We start from the raw sequence: 7,500 nt of genomic DNA on the forward strand, positions 1-7,500 counted from the left end.
ACAATATTCACACTTATGGGCAATTTAGAGACTCCTTAACATGCATGTGGGAGGAAACCAGAGCACGTGGAGGAAACCCACACAGAGAGAGCATGTAAACACATGGAACTGAACCCAAGATCCTCTTGCTGTGAGGCAGTAGAAAAGAGAGACTTTATTCATCTTACAGCTACACACACACACACACACACACACACACACAGACACACACATGCAGGGAGTGGTGGCTAAAGAAATGTTCCTTCTGCATTTTTCCCATCCTGCTGTCCTTCCTCCAGGGGCAGCCAGGAGCAGCAGGCAGCCCTTTCCTTCGGTGCCTGGGGACCCGTTCTAGGTGGACCAGTTCTAGGTGGACCAGTTCTAGGCGGACATCCCTGTCGTGGTCAGGAGCAGGGCAGGAGAGTGTTCTGCATGCTCTTACTGGGGTTCTTTTGGACGCTGGAGGAAACCCGTATGAGCACGGGGGGAACATGCAAACTCCACATAGAAAGACCCCTAGTCGAGAGATAACACACCTGAGCACAGGGGGAACATGCAGAGTACACACAGACAGGCGTGTTTACACAAACACACACACAAATTTACACAACCTCACCCTTTTTTTTTTCCTTCATCCATATTTAGACAAACATACATATGTGCACTTGATGCAGAAGGTGGTGGGATTACATAAGGGTCCTCTGAGACAGCTGTATGTTACACATGTGGTGGAGCATGGCGAGGTCAGCCCTTCCCCCTGCTTCTATTGCTCTACACTTCATCATCGTTCCCCCACCCCCCCCTTTCCACCTCACCTTCCCTCCATCCAGCGTCCTTTCATTTCCCACTTTCTCCCTCCCTGACAGAAGGAGTTGGGCTTCTCTTTGGGGCATCCCTTTCATCCTACTCCTCCTCTTCCTCCGCTCATTCCTGTTCTTGTGATGTGCGCCTCCCATCTCTTTCCGCCCCCCCCCCCCCCGCTCTCTCCCTTCCTGTCTTTTTCCACCTCTCATTCTCCCTCCTCTGCAGTCTCTCTTTCACTGTCTTCTCTGTTCCTCTCCCTTATTCCCCCATCTCACCGCCCCCCTCCTCCTCCCTTTCTTATTTTACACCCCCACCCCCCACCCCCCTCAGGTTCTCCCTGTCTGTGGCAGTGCTCTGGGCCACGGCTCCCCCTGTAAAAGAGATCCCTTGATCTCGGACCAACTAGCCTCGATAAATAAAGGTTAATGAGGGGGAAAATAAAATCCATCCTTTCATTTGTTCTCTTTCCCTCCATCCTCACACCTCTCCCTCTCTCCCCCTCTCTCTCCTGGCTCGACTCCTCTCTCCGTTTGGCTCTGCTGACACACTTACTATTTCCACATGCAGCCAGGTGGGGATGAGCTCAGGGTTTCCCCTGCCTGATTAAACACCCGGGGCCCCGTTTAAACCATCTCTTAAACGATCTGTAGCGCACGGTCTCAGACGCATGGCGCAAGTGCATTTAGGGCATGTCCAAATCCACTTTTGCTCATTAAATGGCGTATAATCTGGGTGTAGGATGAGTGCAAAGTGCAAAGGGGTTGTACGTAGTCTCTTAATTAATCATAAGTGTGTTTTGGGCGTAACATGATTTGCAGTGGTCGGCATGTCCTCTCCCGTTCCCTTTATGAGCCAGATGCGCTTGCACCTGCTTCTGCAAATTGCTTTTTAAATGGCGGATTTGGCAAGTGGGAGAAACGCACGGTTTTCTGCTGAGGAAACTACCCGTCTACGGGAGCAGCGGAAGCCCCCCAACGCTCAGATTCCATTTTGACATTTTTTATTTTTTCCCTTTTTCTCCCAATTTAGTGGCCAATCGATCCCTATTTTAGTTCAAACTCCCACCCTCGTACTGCATGCGTTCGCCAACTGCATCTCTCCGGCCGGCAGTCTTGAAGGAGACGCCTAGCCACTTCCGTGACAAGGCGAATCCAGGCTGAACCACTGCTTTTTCCCACACACACAGAGACGCATTCATGTGACAAACACAAGCCGACTCCACCCCCCTCCCGAAGACAGCGGTGCCAATTATTGCTGCTTCATCGAGTCCGGCCATAGTCGGATCTGGCAAGACCGAGGCGTGAACCCCGCTCCCCAGTGGGCAACTGCGTCGACACAAAGCCGATGCTTAGACCGCTACACCACTGTGGACCCATGACATTTATTTGCTAAATATCATGATGTACACAATACTAATCTTTTACACGTAATGTTTTAGTTGTCGTGTTTTGCATGTTTGTGCACTGCTGCCATCCCCGTGGGTCTGGCTATCTGAATACGGCGTCCTTTAAATAGCAGGATCTTGACAATGGGAAGGCACAAAATCTCCAGTGAGCGGAGAACCATAGAACTGCATGTGGAGTAGCGCCCCATGCTCTAAACAAACATGCGCAACCGAAACCCTATCGGGGCGTCCTGACCGACGACCTAGGTGAGGTGGGGTAAATAGCAGGAAACTACTGCACCTTTGTCTTTAGACCATGGCATGGTGGCGCAGTGGTTAGTGCGGTCGCCTCACAGCAAGAAGGTCCTGGGTTCGAGCCCCGGGGTAGTCCAACCTTGGGGGTCATCCCGGGTCGTCCTCTGTGTGGAGTTTGTATGTTCTCCCCGTGTCTGTGTGGGTTTCCTCTGGGTGCTCTGGTTTCCTCCCACAGTCCAAAGACATGTAGGTCAGGTGACTCGGCCATACTAAATTGTCCCTGGGTGACTGCTGGTATAGGCTCCAGCATCCCCACGACCTCGTCTGGGGTAAGCGGCTTGGATAATGGATGGATGGATGGATGGATGACTTTAGACCAGGATTTTGTTGGCCAATGGTGCAATCTCGTTCTGCTGCCTCAAGATAGCGGTGAACCAACAATGCACCTGGCCACACCTCATTGTAAGACCGGCACGCTCATGGGTGCACAGATGGGTGCGAGTACGTTTGCTATTTAAACACCGTGGGCGCTGGGCGGGAAAATGAAAACCGCATCAGTCGGCAACTAGCTAAGACACTTGCGCTGCGTGCTGGGTGTAAGATAGGGCCCCGAGTCTTCCAAACCAAACATATTTGGATGATGAGTTACATACCCAACATGAAAAGATAGGGTTTTTGTCATAAAGCATCCTCATTACTCCTCCAGCCAACGGTTTTCCTTCTGTAAAGGTCTTGAATAGGTGCCATTGAGCATACCACGCTCCTGCGAGGATGCTGCGGTTTGTTCTACCTTTCATTCGCACACAGAACCAACAACTTTGTGTGAAAAGACAGCCCAGCCGTTATTTGGTGGACCTCATATAATGAGGTGTATAAATCAGTGTGTTCCTGGCTTACTAATAGAATAGACTATCACATCGCACTGAGACAATGAAATGACAGGACCACCCACCGCCTCTTTCCGAGGACGCAGACTGGCCAGATAAAATATTTGATCTGCCATCAATTTCCACTTTTAAGATCCCCTCTTTCATGAGGGGAAAATGTACAGGAAGAATTCTCTAGACTCGTGAGGAAGTCGGAAAGTTATTCATTCGTTATTTATTCACAACTTCAAGGTGAAATTCCTTCCACGCTCACGTCGTTTTTTGTGTGTTTTTGTATGATTTTTTTTTTCTTCCTATTTTGTTTTGTATGTGTCACGGGTAAAAATCCTAACGTGTTGGCGAATTGGAACACCTTTCCACAATACGTTTTACTTTATGGTCAGCAGTAAGTTTGTAAAAGCAGGTGATGCTCATCTGAGAGGTTGGAAATGTAAGTTGTGTAATCCTTCATTATCATTAACACGTGTCGTTGTATAGCATTGTGAAGAGGAGAGCATCATTATGACATCACGTTTGTTGTTTTTCAAGGTGTGATATCAGATCTGTCGACGCCGTGTGCTGGATTCTCCCATTTGTCCCTCCCCATTTCCTGTCCGTGTTGGACATACTGTCAGAGGCCCCACTAGCCGTGTGGGTGAGGTGAATACATGCTTATGGGATACTGATCGCAGACCCTCGGCTCCACAAAGCTTGGTCTTGTCATCCAGTTACTGTGTGACCCGTTATTTCTGATTCTTGGGAAATTTGCATAACAGCAATGCTACTTGTCAACAACACCTTTGTTGGCAGGGGTTTAGGTATCGGTTTGGAGGAAGGGACAATCAGGTGCGGCTCATCTGGGCAGCGAGGAACATCTGTGTAACATTGCCCACTCGTGTGTGTGTGTGTGTGTGTGTGTGTGTGTGTGTGTGTGTGTGTGTGTGTGTGTGTGTGTGTGTGTGTGTGTGTGTGTGCACATGCATGCAAGCATTAAGCTTGTTAACCGTATAACACAGTGAATGTTTATCCGGGAAAGAATAACTCGAGCTGTTTGCAGCCTGTGTACCTGTGTACACACTGAACGCTACCTGAGGCAAAAACCAGTTAATGGAAAGAGGCAGTGTTGCGCCACTATTTGCATATAATATTGTATTATAGTATTGTATTGTGTGTATATATAATAATAATAATGATAATAATCTAGTTTCAGCTGCTCCCGTTAGGGGTCGCCACAGCAGGTCATCTGTTTCCATCTCTTCCTAACCTGCTGCAGACCCTTCCCAGCTCGGTTCCTCTGTCTAGCCAATCAGTACCTTTTCTCCTTCCTTACTGTCTTAGTCCTTAGTAGTAGTAATAATAGTAACTTTATTTATTTATATAGCACTTTCCCCCCCTTTTTCTCCCCAATTGTACCCTAATTACCCCACTCTTCCGAGCTGTCCTGGTCGTTGTTCCGCCCCCTCTGCCGATCCGGGGAGGGCTGCAGACTACCTACCACATGCCTCCTCCAATACATGTGGAGTCGCCAGTCACTTCTTTTCAACTGACAGTGAGGAGTTTCACCAGGGGAACGTAGCGCGTGGGAGGTTCACACTATTCCCCCAGTTCTCCCTCCCCCTGAACAGGCGCCCGACCGTCCAGAGGAGGCGCTAGTGCAGCAAACAGGACACATACCAACATCCAGCTTCCCACCTGCAGACACGGCCAATTGTATCTGTAGGGACGCCCGACCAAGCTAGAGGTCACACGGGGATTCGAACCGGTAATCCTGGTGTTGGTAGGCTACGGAATAGACTGCTATGCTACCTGGACGCCCCCGTATAGCAATTTTCTTAACAGTGTTACAAAGTGCTTTACAATAGAAATAAAACCAGACAAGGCAAAAATGGGAATAAGACCAAAGGACATGAGCAGAGAAGAGATAACAACAATAAATGAATAAGACAAATAAACAGGAATAAATTAAAAGCATTATAAATAAATAGAAACAAATATCAAACATTCACCAAAGCTTTCACAAAGAGAAAAGTTTTAACAAGAGATTTAAAAGAAGCTGTAGACTTGTTGTGTCGGAGTTCAGGAGGAAGAGCGTTTTGCTCCAACAGTAAAAGCCCCATCCCCCTTTGTATGTATAAAGGCTAAGTATGTAAGACTTTTTTCTTTTTGTTTAAATTTTGCCCCAAGACATAATCTCAACATGCACAAACTGACTCACAGTCTATCGTGACCTAGTTTCATTGGCTAGTGTAGCAGCAGTGCAGAGAAGTCGCTCAGTGAGCCTCTCCCTTCTAACCAATCAGAGAAGCTAAAAAGGAAGAGGACGTACCTGCTGGCTGTCAATCAAATTTGTGCACATGTTTCGTCATGCACACTCGGTTCGCTCAAGCTGAGGCCTGCTTTACAGTAGGCTGGTCTCCCTTGGCCAAAGGAAAGTAGTGATGTAGTTCACCTATAACGTGCTACTTTACTGGAACAGTGGACCTCATTCATGAATTCGTATGCACACGTTTGTTTTTGCTCTCTTGTGGAGTGTTTAGCACTCGAGCTGGTCTCATAGAAAAGACACAGAGCCTGGGTAAGCCTTGACTCTAGACACCGGTTTATTAACAAGGCCCAATGTTGGTGTAACTAAAAGAACATCATTTTTACATGCATACACTCACCGGCCACTTTATTAGGCACACCTGTCCAACTGCTCGTTAACGCAAATTTCTAATCAGCCAATCACATGGCAGCAACTCAATGCATTTAGGCATGTAGACATGGTCAAGACGATCTGCTGCAGTTCAAACCGAGCATCAGAATGGGGAAGAAAGGTGATTTAAGTGACTTTGAACGTGGCATGGTTGTTGGTGCCAGACGGGCTGGTCTGAGTATTTCAGAAACTGCTGATCTACTGGGATTTTCACGCACAACCATCTCTAGGGTTTACAGAGAATGGTCCGAAAAAGAGAAAATATCCAGTGAGCAGCAATTCTGTGGGCGAAAATGCCTTGTTGATGCCAGAGGTCAGAGGAGAATGGCCAGACTGGTTCAAGCTGATAGAAAGGCAACAGTAACTCAAATAACCACTCATGACAACCGAGGTATGCAGAAGAGCATCTCTGAACGCACAACACGTCGAACCTTGAGGCAGATGGGCTACAGCAGCAGAAGACCACACTGGGTGCCACTCCTGTCAGCTAAGAACAGGAAACTGAGGCTACAATTCGCACAGGCTCACCAAAATTGGACAATAGAAGATTGGAAAAACGTTGCCTGGTCTGATGAGTCTCGATTTCTGCTGCGACATTCGGATGGTAGGGTCAGAATTTGGCGTCAACAACATGAAAGCATGGATCCATCCTGCCTTGTATCAACGGTTCAGGCTGGTGGTGGTGGTGTAGTGGTGTGGGGGATATATTCTTGGCACACTTTGGGCCCCTTAGTACCAATTGAGCATCGTGTCAACGCCACAGTCTACCTGAGTATTGTTGCTGACCATGTCCATCCCTTTATGACCACAGTGTTCCCATCTTCTGATGGCTACTTCCAGCAGGATAACGCGCCATGTCATAAAGCTCGAATCATCTCAGACTGGTTTCTTGAACATGACAATGAGTTCACTGTACTCAAATGGCCTCCACAGTCACCAGATCTCAATCCAATAGAGCACCTTTGGGATGTGGTGGACCGGGAGATTCGCATCATGGATGTGCAGCCGACAAATCTGCAGCAACTGCGTGACGCTATCATGTCAATATGGACCAAACTCTCTGAGGAATGTTTCCAGTACCTTGTTGAATCTATGCCATGAAGGATTAAGGCAGTTCTGAAGGCAAAAGGGGGTCCAACCTGGTAATAGCAAGGTGTACCTAATAAAGTGGCCAGTGAGTGTATATTATGCATGTAAAACTGCATATATATAATAATAAAGAATACTGTTATATATTATAATGTCTTCACAGCAGTATGATGGATCTTGGACAGAGGCGGTCACAAAAGGTGCCAGTGCTTTGGAAAAACAATCTTTATCTTTACAAATAGGACCTACTTGAAATAGTGCTTCACGAGATCACTGTTGAAGCAAATAAAATCATTTTTACTTGCATACATTATCAACTCTGATACATTATACTCTCCTCACAGCATCGCTGTGGCTCCTGGGCACAGGTTGTCCAGACTAAGTGCCGTTGGTTTGGAAAAAGCAATCTATATGTTTATAAACACTTA

The 7,500-nt window shown here is 47.4% G+C and overlaps 1 protein-coding gene across 1 annotated transcript in view; it reads left to right on the forward strand.

Annotated features, from left to right (window-relative positions):
• bsna (bassoon presynaptic cytomatrix protein a) overlaps positions 1–7,500 on the forward strand; it is a 166,787-nt gene that overhangs the window by 79,542 nt on the left and 79,745 nt on the right. The window lies entirely within an intron of this gene.

Source organism: Lampris incognitus, chromosome 2 (genome assembly GCF_029633865.1).
Source record: "Lampris incognitus isolate fLamInc1 chromosome 2, fLamInc1.hap2, whole genome shotgun sequence".
Taxonomy (NCBI): Eukaryota; Metazoa; Chordata; class Actinopteri; order Lampriformes; family Lampridae; genus Lampris; species Lampris incognitus.